Raw genomic sequence first — 23416 nt, 5'->3', positions numbered from 1 at the left:
CCAGCTGGCCCATGCATGCGCATTCTCTCTAAAAAAAACAAAAAACAAAAACAAAAAAAAACCACACACAAAATAAATCAAACCAAAATAAAACAAAAACAAAACCAATGTAAACCAAAAAAAGGATAGATAATAAACTTCTTATACAACTTATTGAAACAACTATTCTGTATTCTTAATTGATGTCCTTCCTTATCTTTTTTGGCATTAAATTATCTATTTACTTTTAATAAAATGAAAGTCATACTAGAGAAGTGGTATGTTTAATGTTCTTAACCTGGCACATTTAAAAGTGGGCATCTCTATGGAAGTTCCAACAAAATTGTATTGGTTAGGTCAAAAAGACAAAAACTGGCAGCTCTAAGATAATTGTAAGCTATAAAAGCAAAGTTCAAATGAGAAAGGTAGCTTTTGTTAATAGTTTTTTTTTTTTTTCTTTTTGGAAACAAGAAGAAAATAATCAGTTCCAAACATTCACAGCCACTGCACCTGACTGCTGGCCAGAGACCTCATAGCCCCTAGAGGTATGGGGAATCTGGAAGGGCTGTCTCTAGTCTGACTGAAATCATGCAGGAGGAGGCAAATGCAGAGGGATGCTTTTGTCAAATGGCATAAAGCTTGCCAAGGAGAACTAAGGAGGGCTTGATTTTATTAATGTGACATTCTTTTACTAAGGACCCAGCACTGGATCATATAAAAGTAAAAAATCCAATCAGAGATATAGATTATTTTCATATTTCAGGATGGAGACAGCTAAACAGCAAATTTTTCTAAGTGCTCAGCAAGCCCAGGCATATGTCTGCTTGAGTAGAAAAATAAAATCAAATAGCCTCTGCTCTTCTAAATCCACATATCTGCACTTTAACATGACAGTATTGCCAAGAACTAGTAATTAGTTGGAAGTATCTGGTCAAAATCAAATAAAACTGAGTCAACCAGCTCCCTTGAATTCACTTAGTCTTTTTCAGACTTTATAATATTAAATTACTTATGCAAAGTTGCTCTTAATAAAACAAAATAAAGGATAGCTTGAGGATATCCTGTCAGACTTTAATCACTGTAGATTGATTATGTTTTCCAGAAACAAAACACATTGTTTGAGATGTCTCCAAGCTTGGCAACACCTGAGCTGGCACGTCAAAAGGAAGATCGGTTTAGGCAGGTAAATGTTTTCAGATTACTTGTGGTTGAATTTTTGCCAGGCTCCATTCTCAGCAAATAGAAATTCTGATCTGTGGGGCCAACACTGCTCTACTGGGAAGGAGGCACTGACAGATACCATCAACAGGTAAGTTTGTGTAAAGACGAAGAAAGCCGTCAGGGGAATACTTCCAAGTGTTTACCTACAAAATTTTACTTGGCACTGCCAAGCTGCTAGTCACCAGCCATTTCTGGGCATTTTTTTTGATGGCATAGCTTGGATACCATGGGATTTCTCTTCCTAGAAACTGGGTGAGAGGGCGATGGGACAACAGAGAGAAATTTAGAAAGCCACATCTCAGGGGATATATTAGTATCTATGATTGATAAGGTGTAAACTAACCACAGATTAATAGTATTTATACAAGTAAGTTTTTTAGAAACTTGATTTGAATGTGGGCTGTTTTTCACTATTTCACAGAGAAAATGTTGTGTAGAGAGATTATGGACAAGTTAAAAAAGGTACTCCTATATAAAGCACTTAGTTAAGTATGTGGAACTTATTACCCAGAGAGTTAGGACAGGAAGAAAATATAAACACACTAAAGAAAATGTTTGATCCATATTGTGAATAAAAAAATGATGAACATTCAGATTTATCTCTAAATAAAGGGTACCAAGGATATCAGACCAGGGAGAAGACTAAGATGAACAAAGGTGAGGCTGTGTATGGCAAAGGAGAGAGTCATTGCAATATAGTATTTTTCCAAAAATTTCCTTCAGCATCCAAAGAGGCATAAATCTGAGACTGGGAAGACTACTCACTTCACAGAATCTCAATTGTTATTATTTTTAGAGAAGTTGCAAATGCAATTCTTTCTTAGCCCATAGATTCTTAAATGTTGGACTGTGCATAGAATGCAGGAGATGGTGTGTGGCCTATGAATATGGATGGGAAAAACACAGCCGTTTTTCATGTCTAACTGAAATTTAACTTTTCCTTAGATTATGAAAGTAGGCAACAAACCACAGTAGTATAAATACTTATGACTTTGCACCAATACTAAAAAATATTTTCATATCATAATTTCAGTAAGTGTAGGTATCTTGAACTACCATTTATACTCCTCACATTTCAATTATAGTAGATTAGAGACCTATCACTAGATCTTGTATTTGATATATGAATGACAACACACATATTACTATATCACAAATTTGTTTTTTTACTTATTTTCATTACTATATTCAATAGCATTATTTCCTTTGTAACCCATTACTTACTATGTTCCTCAGACTACCAAAGGTTTCCATTACACAAAAATTACAAACTCTGGCCTGTGGGAAAAGCAAGGAGGCCTGGGAATCAAAATGCCTGGATTTACCCCCATATTAGTCATTAATCCATTTTTTTAAAAACTTTTTTTTTAGAGCAGTTTTAGATTTACCAAAAAATTGCCAAGAGACTTTACAGAGCTCCCACATATTTGGCACCTAATTCTACCTATAAGTAACATTGCTAAGGTATAGATATATTTGTTATACCTTGTTGATGTATTGTTATTCTTTAAGTCCATACTGGATTTCCTTAGTTTTTACTTAGTGTCCTTTTTCTGTTCCAAGATGGCATCCAGGATGCCTTATTATATGTAATCACTATGTGTCCTCAGATTCCTCTTGGCTGTGAAACAACTCATTTTTCAACCCAAGTCATTTATTGTCATGGTTCTTATGTTTTATTGACTCTACAAGTTCTTTCTCAAGCAAATACATGTTCAGTTATTAAGGTATTGCTTAATTAATTGGTGTCCTAGTCTTTGAGGAATACAGAAATCACATCTGACACTTATTTTGTTGAGTTAGCATGAGGTTTGTTTGTTTTTTTAATTCTTAGGTCTTCTATTATTAGCATTATTGTAGTTGTTATTTTGCTTGATACAGAAACAGCTAAATAAAAACCTGCTGTAAATATTATGTACAAGATGTACTGAAGTATTGAATTCATTCATGAATTTCTAAATTCTCTAGCAGTGGAGGATCTGTTTATCAAAATGCCTTGTATTGAGAGTTACTTATAGCCTATATTTATGGAAATAAGTCCATAATTAATTGTGCAGTGAGGCATGAGCTTTTTTATTTTAAATTCTTCTTTGTTTAGTCTGATTTGACTTCTAATATGAATGTGAATTCTTTTAGGCAGGGCAAATGTGCTGCAATTCGACCATGGATTTGCCCTACCCCAACCCATTTGCAAGTTTCTACTATATTAAATACTGTCCTACTTTACTCCTGAAACTAGCGTCTGCAGTCTTTTGATTTTTCAACCTGTTGTGTGAGCTCTTTGTTGCACTCCTCTTAGTAATTTTCTGTGTTTTGTAGGTTACTGAATAAAATTCTAAGTTGTATTTTGCTAACAAGGATTACATATCCAGATAAAGGTCTTTGTGGGGGTTGGGAGGAGAGTAACTAGCAGGTGGGCTAGTTACTTGATTTATTTTTTATTATGTCTTGTCTTTACAACCAGAGTATGAGTACTTAGGATGTAAATGCACATTTCATTTTGCATTTCTAATTTCTTTCCCTCCTTTCTGTCTGCTACAGTTCATGCCACATACAAGAGGCTCAATATAAGATGTTTTACAAATTATCCTTCACATTTTTTAATAGACTATTTTTAGAGCATTTTTAGGTTCACAGCAAAATTGAGCAGAAGGAATAGAAATTTCCATATACTCCCTACCTTTCACTCTCAAAACCCTACACCAAACTGTTACATTGGTTGCAGTTGATAAACCTACATTGACATATCATTATTACCCAATATCCACAGTGTACATTAGAGTTCACTCTTGGTGTTGTACATTCTATGGGTGGAAACAAATCTATAATGACATGTAACCACCATTATGGTATCATACAAAATAGTTTCACTGCTAACCATTGGCAACTACCTATCCTTTCACTGTCTCTATAGTTTAACTTTTTCCAGAACGTCATAGAGTTGGTATCATACAACTGTAGTCTTTTCAGGTTGGTTTCTTTATTAATATCTATTTAATTTCTTCAGTGTCTTTTCATGGCTTAATAGCTCATTTCTTTTCAGCACTGAATGATACTCCATTGTCTGGATGTACCATACTTTGCTTATCTATTCATCTACTGAAGGATATCTTGATTGCTTCCAAGTTTTGGCAATTATGAATGAAGCCGCTATAAACATCCACGTACAGGTTTTTGTATGGACATAAATTTTCAACTCACATAGGTAAATACCAAGCAGCACAACTGTTGGATCCCATGATAAGAGTATGTTTAGTTTTGCAAGAAAGTGACAAACTGTCTTTCAGAGTAGCTGTACCATTTTGTATTTCTACTACCAAAAATGAGAGTTCCTGTTGTTCCACATCATAACCATCATTTGATACTGTTAGTGTTTTTAATTTTGATGTGTAGTGGTACCTAATTGTTTTAATTTTCAATTCTCTAATGACATGTAATGTTGATCATCTTTTCATATGCTTATTTGTTACCTGCATATCTTCTCTAGTGAGCTGTCCAGATCTTCTGCCCATTTTTAAATTGGATTGTTTGTTTCTTTACTGAACTTTAAGAGTTCTTTGTGTATTTTGGATACCAATCCTTCATCAGATATTTGCTTTGCAAATATTTTCTCCCAGTCTGTGGCTTGTCTTTCCATTCTCTTATAGTATCTTTCATAGGATAGAAGCTTTTAATTTTAATAAAGACCAGTTTTAATCAATTATTTCTTTCATGGATCCAACTCTTGATATTCTTTCTAAAAAGTCATTGCAATACACAAAGTCTCCTAGGTTTTTTCCTATGCTATCTTCTAGGAGTTTTATAATTACGCCTTTTACATTTAGGTCTATAGTCCATTTTGATTTAATTTTTGTGAAAGATGTAAGATTGGTGTCTAGATTATTTTTTTTTTTGGCATGTGGATGTCCAGTTGTTCTAACACCACTTGAAAAGATATTTCTGTTCCATTGCATTGCCTTTGTTCCTTTGTCAAATGTTAGTTGACTATGTGGGTCTTTTTCTGGTCTCTCTATTATGTTCCATTGATCCATTTGTCTATTCTTTCACTGATACTACACTATCTTGATTGCTGTAACTTTATAGTAAGTCTTGAACTTGAATGGAGTCAGTCCTCTGTTTTTCTCCTTCAATATTGTTTTCTGGGTAGTCTGGGTCTTTTGCCTCTCCACGTAAACTTTAGAATCACTTGATATCCACAAAATATTTGCTGAATTTTGATTGGGGTTGTATCGAATCTATAGATCAAGCCATGATATGCAAATGCTTAAGCCTTTGCTTGTGTCACATCTGCTGATATCTCATTGACCAAAGGAAGTCACGTGGCCAAACCTATAGTCAATGGAAGCGACTATATCAGGAATGTAGATACCAAAAGTGTAATTCACTGAGGGTCACAAATTAACAATCTTCCAAAGTACTATAGTGTTAACTCCCCTTTTACCAATTACAGATAGGTTTTACTAGCTTTCCTTTTCAGATACAAAAATTAAGGTTCAGAAATAAGTTCTCAGGACCATTCAGCTAATTAATACTAGTAGCAAACATTCATATTGTATTTTCTCTGTGCCATGCAGTATTCTAAGCACTTGGCATACAAATTCAGTTAACCTTCCCTATCCAAGGTTTGTTAATGGTCCCATTTTACAAATGAGAAAACTAAAGCACGGGGTGCTAAACAACATGCCCAGGATAACATAATAAGCAGCATGACAACAGTTCAAGTTGTATGCACCTCCACTTGAAGCCTTATTCTTATGCCTAATGCTATTCCTGTGTTACCCACAGTATACAATATGTATTTCACTTATAGTGTGAATCTTAGCTTCTTCCCTGGGACCCTGGAGTTTTGTCTGAGAATACTGAATACTGAAAGTCAAGAAATTAGAGCCTACTAAGTATGCCCATCACACAGGATTTTGGCCCAAGTATCCAGAAATAAAGGGAGTCCTATATCTTACCCAAATATAATGTATGTTTTCTCTTTTTTAAACACCTTTGTGAATAAGGATTAAATAATACTAGTTCGTGAAATAAACAAATGCTATTATTTGACCCAACAAAGGTTTATTTCTCACTTATAACCCACTGAGGGTCAGTAGTGGGACTCTGCTCTCCCTATGCTGTGGTCATATTACTTTCAATTTTTGGATTCTTTAGGTTGCCTTAGTATCATCCTGCCAACAGATGGAATAAGAGAAAACAAATATGAAAAAGTTACATTCTAAATTTTTTCACTTATATTCATTCATGAGTAAGAAATAGTTATATAGTCTACAGTGTTAAGGGTCTGGTAAATGTAATTGAGCCCATGTGCCTAGGAAGAATAAACAGATTTGGTGAATATCTAGTCAGTCTCTGCAAAGCAAGTTTTTTTCTATTTACTTAAGCAAGTATAAAAACATATTTCATATATAATATATGAAGAACTGCTTTACCTTAGCACCCTTTCAAAATAGTACTCTGCTCCCTTAGGGAATCTATGTTTTAAGGTATTTTTGGTTTGAATCTATATTTAGATGACTTTAACAAACCTGTAAAGACTCAGGAAAATGCTGAGGAGGAAAAAGTTTTTGTTTCTAATAAGACTTAAAAGGATTGCATGTGACTTTTTTCCATATAATTTTAGAAAGGGATCATAAATAAAACATGAGCTATCGCTAGGAAACTCATGAGTGAAGTGAAGTTGCACAATGCTTTCCTTTCCTTTTTTTCCTTTTTGGATTTCTCCCTCTTTCCAGGCACCAGGATCCTCATACTGGCTGTCAACCACCACCTCCTCTCCTCTCCCAGAATTTACCAGCCTTATGTCTTGTCAGGGCTTTCTATGGTGCCTAATCAGAGAAACTAATTCATAGTTAGATATTGACAGCTGATTAGCTAAATGTGACATCACTTTCAGAGATATTTGCAATTCAACAGGCATTCTTGGCAATATAGCACTTAAGAAAATGAAATTTGTCCATTCTGTTGGACTTAAAGGAGTGTAGCAAGCCTACCGGGCTTTTTAGATATACCTCATACCTCATAGGTATTCACTGAGAAGCTATAAAGCGAGTCAACTCAGACATTCATGAAGGCTTATGACACTATCCAGTAACTACTGCTGGGGCTAGTAGTTCTTCATATCCTGCTTTCTCAGTAATTCTATTATAATAGTTAGTCATTTGTCAGTCATCTTTCCTTTCTAGCTATTGTTAACAAGTACCTGAAAAGAAGGAAAGAGACCCATGAGCTACTGAAGTAGCTTCTAGTAACATAAACTCAGGCCCTCATCTCTACTGAAGAGGCCTTCTGATATGATAAAATGTCATAGAGAATTTTATCAAGCTGAGTAATATGATTTCTAACCCAAGGACATATCAGAAATAAAAAAAAATACAGGTTGCAAAAAGAGCATTTTTATAAAAATCAAGAACAACTTGAGCAACCTGCAGTGACAAATAACATTGACATGGAGGGAAGAGAAAACAAAATAAAGCAAAAAACAAAAAACAAAAAAAAAACACAAACAAAACAAAACAAAACAAAACAAAACAAAACAAAAAACAGGCAGTGTAGAGGCATTAGGGTGGAGGCAAACATCCTAATAACTCCTGAGAGCAAATTTTCAAAACATTTAAGTGAATTTATAGCTGTTTTACAACACTTAGAACAGATGGAGATATGATTAGTATTCTCTAGTTAAAAAGACACTTCGGTTGTGTGCCATGAGTTACTGGATAAAATATGCGGCAGTTAATTTGGTCTCATTGTGTTTCCACATAGTCTTCACTCTTTCTGATGGAGAAAGTGCAGGACAGAGTTTTCCATAATCTGTGCTAAAATAAAAATACTTCTCTCAAAGCTAGGGTGCCTATTTTAGCAGTACTTGGGGATACTGATTCTTTACAACATATCCTTTTGGAGAAGACTAAATATTGGTGTTGGTCCAAAGAATATTACACCAGAGGCCACAACCCTTACTAAGGCCACAGTGATGGAAAAGGCCAACATGAAGAAGCAAACAGCCCTAATGTAGTACTTGTTATCAGAAATCTTACTTGCCTTAAAAATAATTGACAACTGAAAGAAGCTGCCTTTAGGTGTGTCCATAAATGATACAGAAGGTTCATGTAAGGTGTTTTCAATGAGTAGGTTTTAAATAGTTGTTTAGTTTTTTGCCTTATTGGTTTTAATTACCATTAATAGAATCTGCATTAGAAGAAAACAGTGGCTAAAGTTTTGGAAGAACTCTTTTCTGTGTGTTGGGGTGGTGGGTTAACATTGTAATACATGAAAGCAAGGTTCTGGCTATATCAGGGCTGAAAAAAGTGAACTGTAATGTCTGTCAATAAGTGGTTTTATTAATGCAAACCAAAGTGACCTCATTCCTTCTTAGCATCTGATAGGAGAGATATTATGGACTAGGTTACCAGTCTTGTCATTTTCTAGATTATTTGGCCTTAGAAAAATAACTTGCCCAGGATTACATACTGCTTAGAACAGTGTTTCTTAAACTGAGGTCCATTGGGTTGCCCACATTAATACACTTAATGTGTTCTCAATAATAATCTTTATGAAGTATTTGGACAACTCCCTAATAATTGAGCACTCCTTGGCTATATCTAAGAAACCTGTATAACTCAGATTTTTCCTCCTGTGTTTTTCTTCTAGAAATTTTATAGTTCTAGGTTTTACATTCAGGTCTATGATCTATTTGGAGCTATTTTTTGCTGATGGGCAAAATATGAATAGAAGGGTTTTGTTTTTGTTTGATTTTGTGCATGAATATTCAGTTGTTCTGGCACCATTTGTAGAAAACACAGAAAGATTGCCCTTTCTCCAATGAATCCTTTTCACCTTTGTGAACACCTTTCACTGTTTCAAGAAACAGTTATCCAAACATGTCATTTTTTAAAATTTAACTTATTTTATTTAAATTCAATTAGTTAACATATAGTGTATCATTAGTTTCAGATGTAGAGATCAGTAATTTATCAGTTACATATAACACCTGGTGCTCATTCCATGATGTGCCCTCTTTAATGCCCATTACGCAGGTACTCAATCCCCAGCCCACCTCCCCTCCAGCAACCCTCAGTTTATTTCATATAGGTAAGTCTCTCTTATGGTATGTCTCCCTCTCTGATTTCATCTTACTTTACTTTTACCTCCCTTCTCTTATGATCCTTTGTTTTGTTTCTTAAATTCCACATATGAATGAAACTTTCTGTTCGGTTTCATTGGTCTAGATCAATTTATCTATCTCAATGAAGAAAATCTTAATTATTGTCTTAATTACTGTAGCTTTAGTATAAGCCTTGAACTCAGATAGTGTATTGTCTTAATTACTGTAGCTTTAGTATAAGTCTTGAACTCTGATAGTGTTAGACATTCAAGTTTTTTCTTTTTCAAAGTTGTTTTGGCCACTAGAGATCCTTTACATTTCCATATTAATTTTTTCCATATGAGTCAGCCTATCAACTTTTATACAAAAATCTGCTTGGAATTTGACCTCAATAGCTTTAAATGCATAGACTAATTTGGAGATTGGTATCTTGACAATATCTTAATGGGTATCTTAACAACCTTTCCATTCATGAACAGGTATATTTAGGTTTTCTAGTCAAGTTTTCTTACTCTCAGAAATGTTTTACAGTTTTCTGCATACAGGTCTTGCACAATATTGGTCAGATTTAAACCTAAATATTTCATATTTCTATGCAATTATGATATTTTTATTTCAACTTTTATTTTTTTTTATTTTTTATTTTTTAATTTATTTTTTATTGGTGTTCAATTTACTAACATACAGAATAACCCCCAGTGCCCGTCACCCATTCACTCCCACCCCCCGCCCTCCTCCCCTTCCACCACCCCTAGTTCGTTTCCCAGAGTTAGCAGTCTTTACGTTCTGTCTCCCTTTCTGATATTTCCCACACATTTCTTCCCCCTTCCCTTATATTCCCTTTCACTATTATTTATATTCCCCAAATGAATGAGAACATATAATGTTTGTCCTTCTCCGACTGGCTTACTTCACTCAGCATGATACCCTCCAGTTCCATCCACGTTGAAGCAAATGGTGGGTATTTGTCATTTCTAATAGCTGAGTAATATTCCATTGTATACATAAACCACATCTTCTTTATCCATTCATCTTTCGTTGGACACTGAGGCTCCTTCCACAGTTTGGCTATCGTGGCCATTGCTGCTATAAACATCGGGGTGCAGGTGTCCTGGCGTTTCATTGCATTTGTATCTTTGGGGTAAATCCCCAGCAGTGCAATTGCTGGGTCGTAGGGCAGGTCTATTTTTAACTCTTTGAGGAACCTCCACACAGTTTTCCAGAGTGGCTGCACCAGTTCACATTCCCACCAACAGTGTATGAGGGTTCCCTTTTCTCCACATCCTCTCCAACATTTGTTGTTTCCTGCCTTGTTAATTTTCCCCATTCTCACTGGTGTGAGGTGGTATCTCATTGTGGTTTTGATTTGTATTTCCCTGATGGCAAGTGATGCAGAGCATTTTCTCATGTGCATGTTGGCCATGTCTATGTCTTCCTCTGTGAGATTTCTCTTCATGTCTTTTGCCCATTTCATGATTGGATTGTTTGTTTCTTTGGTGTTGAGTTTGATAAGTTCTTTATAGATCTTGGAACCTAGCCCTTTATCTGATATGTCATTTGCAAATATCTTCTCCCATTCTGTAGGTTGTCTTTGAGTTTTGTTGACTGTATCCTTTGCTGTGCAAAAGCTTCTTATCTTGATGAAGTCCCAATAGTTCATTTTTGCTTTTGTTTCTTTTGCCTTCGTGGATGTATCTTGCAAGAAGTTACTATGGCCGAGTTCAAAAAGGGTGTTGCCTGTGTTCTTCTCTAGGATTTTGATGGAATCTTGTCTCACATTTAGATCTTTCATCCATTTTGAGTTTATCTTTGTGTATGGTGAAAGAGAGTGGTCTAGTTTCATTCTTCTGCATGTGGATGTCCAATTTTCCCAGCACCATTTATTGAAAAGACTGTCTTTCTTCCAATGGATAGTCTTTCCTCCTTTATCGAATATTAGTTGCCCATAAAGTTCAGGGTCCACTTCTGGATTCTCTATTCTGTTCCACTGATCTATATGTCTGTTTTTGTGCCAGTACCACACTGTCTTGATGACCACAGCTTTGTAGTACAACCTGAAATCTGGCATTGTGATGCCCCCAGATATGGTTTTCTTTTTTAAAATTCCCCTGGCTATTCGGGGTCTTTTCTGATTCCACACAAATCTTAAAATAATTTGTTCTAACTCTCTGAAGAAAGTCCATGGTATTTTGATAGGGATTGCATTAAACGTGTATATTGCCCTGGGTAACATTGACATTTTCACAATATTAATTCTGCCAATCCATGAGCATGGAATATTTTTCCATCTCTTTGTGTCTTCCTCAATTTCTTTCAGAAGTGTTCTATAGTTTTGAGGGTATAGACTCGATAGGTCTTCTAAGCACAACATCTCCAAAGAAACGAGAGCTTTAAATGATACACTGGACCAGATGGATTTCACAGATATCTACAGAACTTTACATCCAAACTCAACTGAATACACATTCTTCTCAAGCGCACATGGAACTTTCTCCAGAATAGACCACATATTGGGTCACAAATCGGGTCTGAACCGATACCAAAAGATTGGGATTGTCCCCTGCATATTCTCAGACCATAATGCCTTGAAATTAGACCTAAATCACAACAAGAAGTTTGGAAGGACCTCAAACACGTGGAGGTTAAGGACCATCCTGCTAAAAGATAAAAGGGTCAACCAGGAAATTAAGGAAGAATTAAAAAGATTCATGGAAATTAATGAGAATGAAGATACAACCGTTCAAAATCTTTGGGATGCTGCAAAAGCAGTCCTAAGGGGGAAATACATCGCAATACAAGCATCCATTCAAAAACTGGAAAGAACTCAAATACAGAAGCTAACCTTACACATAAAGGAGCTAGAGAAAAAACAGCAAATAGATCCTACACCCAAGAGAAGAAGGGAGTTAATAAAGATTCGAGCAGAACTCAACGAAATCGAGACCAGAAGAACTGTGGAACAGATCAACAAAACCAGGAGTTGGTTCTTTGAAAGAATTAATAAGATAGATAAACCATTAGCCAGCCTTATTAAAAAGAAGAGAGAGAAGACTCAAATTAATAAAATCATGAATGAGAAAGGAGAGATCACTACCAACACCAAGGAAATACAAACGATTTTAAAAACATATTATGAACAGCTATACGCCAATAAATTAGGCAATCTAGAAGAAATGGACGCATTCCTGGAAAGCCACAAACTACCAAAACTGGAACAGGAAGAAATAGAAAAACTGAACAGGCCAATAACCAGGGAGGAAATTGAAGCAGTCATCAAAAACCTCCCAAGACACAAGAGTCCAGGGCCAGATGGCTTCCCAGGGGAATTTTATCAAACGTTTAAAGAAGAAACCATACCTATTCTCCTAAAGCTGTTTGGAAAGATAGAAAGAGATGGAGTACTTCCAAATTCGTTCTATGAGGCCAGCATCACCTTAATTCCAAAGCCAGACAAAGACCCCACCAAAAAGGAGAATTACAGACCAATATTCCTGATGAACATGGATGCAAAAATTCTCAACAAGATACTGGCCAATAGGATCCAACAATACATTAAAAAAATTATTCACCATGACCAAGTAGGATTTATCCCTGGGACACAAGGCTGGTTCAACACCCGTAAAACAATCAATGTGATTCATCATATCAGCAAGAGAAAACCCAAGAACCATATGATCCTCTCATTGGATGCAGAGAAAGCATTTGACAAAATACAGCATCCATTCCTGATCAAAACTCTTCAGAGTGTAGGGATAGAGGGAACATTCCTCGACATCTTAAAAGCCATCTATGAAAAGCCCACAGCAAATATCATTCTCAATGGGGAAGCACTGGGAGCCTTTCCCCTAAGATCAGGAATGAGACAGGGATGTCCACTCTCACCACTGCTGTTCAACATAGTACTGGAAGTCCTAGCCTCAGCAATCAGACAACAAAAAGACATTGAAGGCATTAAAATTGGCAAAGAAGAAGTCAAACTCTCCCTCTTCGCCGATGACATGATACTCTACATAGAAAACCCAAAAGTCTCCACCCCAAGATTGCTAGAACTCATACAGCAATTCGGTAGTGTGGCAGGATACAAAATCAATGCCCAGAAGTCAGTGGCATTTCTATACACTAACAATGAGACTGAAGAAAGAGAAATTATTTCAACTTTTAAAAAAAAGATTTTATTTCTTTGAGAGAGAGACAGAGACCATGAGCAGGGGCAGGGAGGGGCAAAAGGAGAGGGAGAAGCAGGCTCCCAGGACCCTGGGATTTTGATCTAAGCAAAAGGTAGACGCTTAACTGACTAAACCACCCAGGTGCCCCTTTACTTCAACTTTAAATTGTACATTGTTAGTATATAGAACTACAATTGACTTTTCTTTTTTCTTTTTTAAAAGGTTTTATTTATTTATTCATGAGAGACAGAGAAAGAGCGAGGCAGAGTAATAGGCAGAGGGAGAAGCAGGCTCCATGCAGGGAGCCCGATGTGGGACTCGATCCTGGGTCTCCAGGATCATGCCCTGGGCTGAAGGCAGGCACCAAACCGCTGAGCCACCCAGGGATCCCCTACAATTGACTTTTATATATATATTTTTTGACTTTTATATATTGATCATGTATACTGGTCTTGCTAACTTAACCTACTAGTTTTAACAGATTTTTCTGTAGAGTCCATAGGATTTTCTACATAGACAATTGTTTATCTGTGAAAAAAGGCAGTTTTATTTCTTCCTTTCAATACAGATGGCTTTTTCCTCTGTTACTGCACTCAGATTTTCCAGTTATAATGATAAACAGCAAGGGATGAGAGTGTGTATTATGTCTTGTTTCTGATCGTAGGGGAAAAAATAAGTCTTTTACCATTAAAGTTTGATACCAGTACCACACTGTCTTGATGACCACAGCTTTGTAGTACAACCTGAAATCTGGCATTGTGATGCCCCCAGATATGGTTTTCTTTTTTAAAATTCCCCTGGCTATTCGGGGTCTTTTCTGATTCCACACAAATCTTAAAATAATTTGTTCTAACTCTCTGAAGAAAGTCCATGGTATTTTGATAGGGATTGCATTAAACGTGTATATTGCCCTGGGTAACATTGACATTTTTACAATATTAATTCTGCCAATCCATGAGCATGGAATATTTTTCCATCTCTTTGTGTCTTCCTCAATTTCTTTCAGAAGTGTTCTATAGTTTTGAGGGTATAGATCCTTTACATCTTTGGTGAGGTTTATTCCTAGGTATCTTATGCTTTTGGGTGCAATTGTAAATGGGATTGACTCCTTAATTTCTCTTTCTTCAGTCTCATTGTTAGTGTATAGAAATGCCACTGACTTCTGGGCATTGATTTTGTATCCTGCCACGCTACCGAATTGCTGTATGAGTTCTAGCAATCTTGGGGTGGAGACTTTTGGGTTTTCTATGTAGAGTATCATGTCATCGGCGAAGAGGGAGAGTTTGACTTCTTCTTTGCCAATTTGAATGCCTTTAATGTCTTTTTGTTGTCTGATTGCTGAGGCTAGGACTTCCAGTACTATGTTGAATAGCAGTGGTGAGAGTGGACATCCCTGTCTTGTTCCTGATCTTAGGGGAAAGGCTCCCAGTGCTTCCCCATTGAGAATGATATTTGCTGTGGGCTTTTCATAGATAGCTTTTAAGATGTCGAGGAATGTTCCCTCTATCCCTACACTCTGAAGAGTTTTGATCAGGAATGGATGCTGTATTTTGTCAAATGCTTTCTCTGCATCCAATGAGAGGATCATATGGTTCTTGGTTTTTCTCTTGCTGATATGATGAATCACATTGATTGTTTTACGGGTGTTGAACCAGCCTTGTGTCCCAGGGATAAATCCTACTTGGTCATGGTGAATAATTTTCTTAATGTACTGTTGGATCCTATTGGCTAAATGTGAGACAAGATTCCATCAAAATCCTAGAGAAGAACACAGGCAACACCCTTTTTGAACTCGGCCATAGTAACTTCTTGCAAGATACATCCACGAAGGCAAAAGAAACAAAAGCAAAAATGAACTATTGGGACTTCATCAAGATAAGAAGCTTTTGCACAGCAAAGGATACAGTCAACAAAACTCAAAGACAACCTACAGAATGGGAGAAGATATTTGCAAATGACATATCAGATAAAGGGCTAGTTTCCAAGATCTATAAAGAACTTATTAAACTCAACACCAAAGAAACAAACAATCCAATCATGAAATGGGCAAAAGACATGAACAGAAATCTCACAGAGGAAGACATAGACATGGCCAACATGCATATGAGAAAATGCTCTGCATCACTTGCCATCAGGGAAATACAAATCAAAACTACAATGAGATACCACCTCACACCAGTGAGAATGGGGAAAATTAACAAGGCAGGAAACCACAAATGTTGGAGAGGATGCGGAGAAAAGGGAACCCTCTTACACTGTTGGTGGGAATGTGAACTGGTGCAGCCACTCTGGAAAACTGTGTGGAGGTTCCTCAAACAGTTAAAAATATACCTGCCCTACGACCCAGCAATTGCACTGTTGGGGATTTACCCCAAAGATACAAATGCAATGAAACGCCGGGACACCTGCACCCCGATGTTTCTAGCAGCAATGGCCACGATAGCCAAACTGTGGAAGGAGCCTCGGTGTCCAACGAAAGATGAATGGATAAAGAAGATGTGGTTTATGTATACAATGGAATATTACTCAGCTATTAGAAATGACAAATACCCACCATTTGCTTCAACGTGGATGGAACTGGAGGGTATTATGCTGAGTGAAGTAAGTCAGTCGGAGAAGGACAAACATTATATGTTCTCATTCATTTGGGGAATATAAATAATAGTGAAAGGGAATATAAGGGAAGGGAGAAGAAATGTGTGGGAAATATCAGAAAGGGAGACAGAACGTAAAGACTGCTAACTCTGGGAAACGAACTAGGGGTGGTAGAAGGGGAGGAGGGCGGGGGGTGGGAGTGAATGGGTGACGGGCACTGGGTGTTATTCTGTATGTTAGTAAATTGAACAACAATAAAATATAAAAAAAAAAAAAAAAAAAAAAAAAAAATAAAGTTTGATACCAGGAATGGTTTTGTAGATGCCTTTGATCATGTAAAAGAAGTTCCCTTCCATTCCTACTTTTCTGACAGTTTTTATCAGGAATGGATGTTTGATTTGTTAAATGCTTTTACTGCATCTATTCAGATGAAGTGTGGGGTTTTTTAGTTTCCTAATATGTTAAATTACATTAATTGATGTTTACATGCTAAACTAACTTTGTATTCCTGAGATAAACCCCACTTGGTCATGATTTGATTTACTAAAAATTGCACCTATGTTCATGCGGGAGATTGGTTTAAAGAGTTATTATCTTAAAACATCTTATTTGGTTTCGGATTAGAGCAACAATGGCTTTGTAGGATGTTTCAGGAAATATTCACTTTTCATTACGTTTTTGGAAGAGTTTGTGTGGAATTGATATTTATTCCATAAAAGTTTGGTGAAATTCTTTAGAAAATCATTGGGGCTTGGAGTTTTCTTTATGGGAAAGTTTAATACAAATTCAGTTTCCTTACTGGATAGGGCTTATTTGCATTATCTATTTTTTTTAATTGAGCTTTGATAGTTTATACTTACAAATAGTTTCATTTGTGCTTTACAATACATTGACAAAGTTGTTTATAATATTCTCTTATCTTTTTGACATCTGTAGGGTCTGTAGCGATATCACCACTCATTCTCCAAATTGGTATGCCTTCTTTTTTTCTTGACAGAGTTTCATCAATTTTATCGGACTTCTCAATCAATTATCGGTTTCATTGATATTCTCTATTGTTCTTCTTTTAGTTCATTTCCACTATGATTTTTATTATTTACTTTCTTTAATTTTAGTTTGCTCTTTTTCTAATTACTCAAGTTATTGATTGGAGATCTTTCTTACTTTCCACTATAGATTTTAAGTTCCATAAATTCTCCTCTAAATAGATACTTTAGCAACATTCCATAATTGTGTTTTTTATTTCTAATCAATTCAATTTGACCGATGGGCCAAAGAACAGTACTTAAGTTTTAAATATTAAGGGATTTTCCATATCTCTTTTTTAAATTGATTTTTATTTTATTCCCATTGAAGTTAGAGGACATACTTTGTATGATGTGAATCTTTCTGAATTTATTTTACTTTTCATATTATCGACTCTATTCCCTATGCTGTACTTTTCATCATCTATATGACTTATTTATTTTATAACTTGAAGTTTGTATCTTTTAATGCCTTCACCTCCACCTACTTCCCCCTAGCAGCCACCAATTTGTTCTCTGTATTTAAGAGTCTGGTTTTTTGTTTTTTTTCTGTTTGTTCACTTGTTTTGTTTTTTATTATTTTTTTTATTTTTTTTTTCTTTTTTTTTCTTTTTTTTTATTTTTTTTTTATTTTTTTTTAATTTATTTTTTATTGGTGTTCAATTTACTAACATACAGAATAACACCCAGTGCCCGTCACCCATTCACTCCCACCCCCCGCCCTCCTCCCCTTCTACCACCCCTAGTTTGTTTCCCAGAGTTAGCAGTCTTTACGTTCTGTCTCCCTTTCTGATATTTCCCACACATTTCTTCTCCCTTCCCTTATTTTCCCTTTCACTATTATTTATATTCCCCAAATGAATGAGAACATATAATGTTTGTCCTTCTCCGACTGACTTACTTCACTCAGCATAATACCCTCCAGTTCCATTCCACATATAAGCGAAATCACATAGTATTTGTCTTTCTCTATTTTGCTTATTTCACTTGGTGTAATACCCTTTAGGTCCATCCATGTTGTCACAAATGGCAAGATTTCATTCTTTTTTAAGGCTATTATATATATATATATATATATATATATATATATATATATGTATGTATATGCGCCATATCTTCTTTATTCATTCATCTATCAGTGGTCATTTGGGTTGCTTTCATATCTTGGTTATTATAAATAATGATGCAATAAAGATAGGAACACACATATCTTTTCAAATTAATGTTTTCATTTTCTTTAGGTAAATACCCAATAGTGGAATTAATTGGATCAACATGGCAGTTCCATTTTTAATTTTCTGAAGGCCCTCCATACTGTTTTCTATAGTAGCTGTACCAATTTACATTCCCACCAACATTGTAGAGGGTTCACTTTTCTCCAGTTCTCACCAACATGTTATTTCTTGTCTTTTTGATACTAGCCATTCTGACTGGTATGGGTGATATCTCATTGTAGTTTTGCTTTGCATTTCCCTGATGATTAGTGAAGCTGAGCATCTTCTCATATCTGTTGGCCATCTGTATATCTTTTTTTTTTTTTTTTAAAGATTTTATTTATTTATTCATTAGTGACACAGAGAGAGGCAGAGATAGGCAGAGGGAGAGGCAGGCTCCCTTCAGGGAGCCTGATGTGGGACTTGATCTCAGGACCCCAGGTCAAGACCTGAGCCATAGCCATACTGTTTGGATTTACTATAGTTTGTAGTATATATCTTGAAATCCAAGACTGTGATACTGCCAGCTTTGTTCTTTTCTCTACAGATTGCTTTGGCAGGGGGGCAGCTGGATTGTGCAGCTGGTTAAGTGTCTGACTCTTGTTTTTGGCTCAGGTTGTGATCTTCGGGTTGTGAGACTAGGCCCCATGCCAGGCTCCATGCTCAGTGCAGAGTCTGATTAAGTTTCTCTCTCCCTCTCTCTGCTCTTCCCTCATGTGTGCTTTCTCTCTCTAATAAATAAATAAGTGAATAAATAAATAAATAAACAAATAAATAATTTTTTTTTAAAGATTGTTTTGGCAGGGTACCTGGCTGCCTCAGAAGAGCATATGACTCTTGATCTTGGTGTTTGAGCCCCACATTAGGTATAGAGATTACTCACAAAAAAATAAAACAATTTTTTATAAAAGATTGGTTTGGATATTCAGTCTTTTGTAGTTCCATTCAAATTTTGGGTTTATTTGTTCTAGTTCTGTGAAAAATGCTATTGGTATTTTGAGAGGGATTGAACTGAATCTATACATTGCTTTGGATAATGCAGAAATTTTAACCATGAGCACATGTCTCTTTTCCATGTGTTTGTATCATTTTCAATTTCTTTCATTAATGTCTTATGGTTTACAGGGTATAGGTCTTTCATTTGCTTCATTAAATTTATTCCTGGTTATTTTATTCTTTTTGATGCAATTGTAAGTGGGATTGTAATTTCTCTGTTAGTTTATTATTAGTGTATAAAAATGCAACACATTTCTGTATATTCATTTTGTACCCTGCAACTTTACTAAATTCATGTATTAATTCTAGTAGTTTTTTGGTAGAGTCTTCAGGGTTTTCTATATATAGAATCATGTCATCTGCAAATAGTGACAATTTTATTTCTTCTTTACCAATTTGGATGCTCTTTCTCTTTCTCTTTCTCTTTCTCTTTCTCTTTCTCTTTCTCTTTCTTCTCTTTCTCTTTCTTTTTTTCTCTTATCTGATTCCCACAGCCAGGACTTCCAGTATTATGCTGAATAAAAGTGGTGACAGTGGACAGTCCTTGTCTTACTCTTGATTTTAGAGAAAATGCTTTCAGTTTTTTAGAATTGTAGATTTTTTTGTATGTTCCCTCTAAGCCTAGTTTATTGAAAGGTTTTATGATGAATAGATGTTGTATTTTGTCAAATGCTGCTTTTTATGTATCTTTTGAGGTAATCATATGGTTTTTATTCTTCTTGTTGTTAATGTGATGTATCACATTGATTGATTTTTGAATATTGAACCACTCTTGCATCCCTGGAATAAATCCCACTTGTGGTAATTATCCCTTAAATGTATTGTTGAATTCATTTTGTTAATATTTTGTTGAGGAGTTTTATATCACTGTTCATAAGGGATGTGATCCTGGAGTTTTCTGCTGTGTGTGTGTGTGTGTGTGTGTGCACATGTTTGTGTGTTTCTTTTTCTTTTTTGTAGGGTCTTTGTCTGATTTGGTTTCAGTCTAGTGCTGGCCTCATAGAACAAATTAGGAAGTTTTTCTTCCTCTTCTATCTTTTGGAATAGTTTGAGAATAGGTATTACCTCTTCTTTAAATGGTTGGTAGAATTTACCCATGAAGCCACGTGGTCCTGGACTTTTGTTGGGGAATTTTTTTGATTACTAATTCAATTTTATTACTAGTAATCATTTTGTTCAAGTTTTCTATTTCTTTGTGATTCAGAGATGGAAAATCATATGTTTCTAGGAATTCATCCATTTCTTCTAGGTTGAGTTTGTTGGTATATAGTTTTTCATAGTATTCTCTTATAATTCCTTGTATTTCTGTGGTTGTTATTTCTCTTCCTTAATTTCTGCCTTCAACTCCTCTCTCTCTTTTCCTTATGAGTCTGGCAAAAGGTTTATCAATTTTATTTTTTTAAAGAACCAGCACTTGGTTTCCTTCATGTTTTTTTTTTAATTTTATTTATTTATTCATGAGAATACGCAGAGAGGAGAGAGAAGCAGAGACATAGGCAGAGGGAGACGCAGGCTCCATGCAGGGAGCCCGATGTGGGATCCGATCCTGGGTCTCCAGGATCACACCCTGGGCTGAAGGCGGCACTAAACCGCTGAGCCACCGGGGCTGCCCTCCTTCATGTTTTATATTGTTTTTTTTTTAGTCTCTATTTCATTTACTTCTGCTCTAGTATTTGTTATTTCCTTCCTTCTAACTTCTGACTTTTTTGTTTTCTTTTTCTAGGTCCTTTAGGTGAAGGTTATATTTTTTAATTGAGTTGTCTTGTGTCTTGAGATAGGCCTGTTATTACTCTATCTTAGAACTGCTTTTGCTCTGTCTCAAAGATTTTGCATCATTGTGTTTTCAATTTAACTTGTTTCTATGTATTTTTTTATTCGATCTTTGATTTCTTTGTTGACCTACTGGTTGCTTAGCAGAATGTTGTTTAGACTTATGCATTTGTATTTTTTCCATTTTTTTTTCTTGTAATGATTTCTAGTTTCATACCATTGCAGTCAGAAAAGATGCTTTATATATATCTTAAATTTACTGAGACTTGTTCTATGGCTTAACATGTGATCTATCCTGGATAGTATTCCATGTGCCCTTGAAAAGAATGTGTATTTTCTTGTATTTGAATGGAATGTTCTGTATATATCTATTTGGTCCATCTAGTCTAATGTGTTGTTCAAACCATTGTTTCTTTGTTGATTTTCTGTTTGGATGATCTGTGCGTTGATGTAAATGAGGTGTTAAACTCCTAATATTATTGTATTGCTGTCAATTTCTTCAAGTTTGTTACTATCTGCTTTATACATTTAGCTCTCCTCTGTTGGGAGCATAGGTAGTTGCTATTGTTACATCCTCCTGTTGGATTGATACTTTTATCATTATGCAATGTCTTTTGTCTATTGATACATTTTTTTGTTTTAAAGTTGATACATTTTTTGTTTTAAAGTCGATTTTGTCTAACATAAGTATTGTATCCCAGCGTTTTTCTTTCATTTGCATGGAACACCTTATTCCATCACTTCACTTTCAGCCTGTACGTGTCTTTAGGTCTGAAGTCAGTCTCTTGTGGGCAGTATATAGATGGGTCTTGTTTTTTATCCATTCAGTCATCCTATGTCTTGTGACTGGAGTATTTAGTCCATTTACATTTAATTATTGATAGGAGTGTACTTATTGCCATTTTGTTAACTGATTTCTGGTTGATTTTGTAGTTTTTCTCTGTTCCTTTCTTTTTCTCTTACTCTCTTCCTTTATGGTTTGATGGCTTTCTTTAGTGTTATTCTTTGATTTCTTTATCTTTTGTTACTGAATTTACTGAGATCTTGTTTTATAGCCTGGAATATGGTCTATCTGGTAAATGCTCTGGGTGGACTTGAAAGAAATATATATTCTGCTGCTGTTGAGTGGAGTGTTTGAAAACATCAATTAAATCAAGCTGCCTGGGGCATCCGGGTAACTCAATGATTGAGTTTCTGCCTTTGGCTCAGGGTATGATCCCGAGCCTGGGATTGAGTCTCACATCAGGCTCCCCACGGGGTGCCTGCTTCTCCCTCTGCCTATGTCTCCGCCTCTCTCTCTCTTTGTGTCTCTCATGAATAAATAAATAAAATCTTTTTTAAAATAAATAAATAAAGCTGTTTGTTAATATTATTAAAATCTTCTGTGTCCTTGTTGACTTTCTGTCTACTTATTCTATCAATTATTGGGTGAAGGATATTGAACTCTCCATTTGTGGAGTTGTTAATTTCTGCATGTATTTTGCAGTTCTTTGGTTAGGCAAATACATTATTTAATATTGTTATTCCTCCTAATGATTTGACTGCTTTAATATTATGAAATAATATTCTTTTCCCTGGAAATATTCTTTGCTCTGAAATCGACTTTCTCTAATGTAATTATAGCTATTCTAGATTTTCTTTGACTAGTATTCGTGTGGTATATTATTTTTCACCCTTTAACTTTTAGCTATTTGTGTCTTTATCTTTAAAGTGACTTTTTTGGGCAGCCTGGGTGGCTCAGCAGTTTAGCACTGCCTTCAGCCCAGGGTGTGATCCTGGAGACCCGGGATGGAGTCCAGCATCAGGCTTTTTGCATGGAGCCTGTTTCTCCCTCTGCCTGTGTCTCTGCCTCTCTCTCTCTCTCTCTCTGTGTCTCTCATGAATAAATAAATAAAATCTTAAAAAAAAAAAAGATTTAAAGTGACTTTTTTGTAAGTAGTATATAGTTGAGGATTGCTTTTTAAGAAATTCAATATGAAAATCTTTGCCTTTTAATTAGTCGTGTTTTAAGAGTGTTTTTTAATGATTTTATTTTACTTCTTTCATTAGTTTATTAGCTATAACTCTTTGTTTCATTATGTAAGTGGTTGCTTTAGATTTTATATTATACATCTTTGACCTCTCCCAATCACACTCTACTTTCAAGGGTATTATACTACTTCACATATATTATAAGAATTGTTGTATAGTATACCTTAATTTCTCTACTCCTGACTTTAATGCTATACTTTATTTATTATACATATGTATCTCACAAATAATTGTTATCGTTGTATTTAATAAAATATTTAAATAATAAGAAAAATCTGACATATTTACCATGTAGTTTATCATGTAGCTACC

At 35.4% G+C, this 23416-nt stretch overlaps 1 protein-coding gene and 1 long non-coding RNA gene across 21 annotated transcripts in view; one reads left to right on the top strand and one right to left on the bottom strand.

Moving 5' to 3' along the window:
- Window positions 1-23416, bottom strand: part of LOC144313027 (uncharacterized) — a 196180-nt gene that overhangs the window by 167469 nt on the left and 5295 nt on the right. The gene's annotated exons all lie outside the window — the stretch shown is intronic.
- Window positions 1-23416, top strand: part of LOC144313028 (uncharacterized) — a 129057-nt gene that overhangs the window by 100426 nt on the left and 5215 nt on the right. The window contains exon 2 of the long non-coding RNA XR_013378703.1: window positions 1082-1162. This is a non-coding gene — a long non-coding RNA (uncharacterized LOC144313028). The remainder of the gene's footprint in view (window positions 1-1081; window positions 1163-23416) is intronic.

Source organism: Canis aureus, chromosome 4 (assembly GCF_053574225.1).
Source record: "Canis aureus isolate CA01 chromosome 4, VMU_Caureus_v.1.0, whole genome shotgun sequence".
NCBI lineage: Eukaryota > Metazoa > Chordata > Mammalia > Carnivora > Canidae > Canis > Canis aureus.
This window is presented reverse-complemented; position numbering and strand designations above follow the sequence as displayed.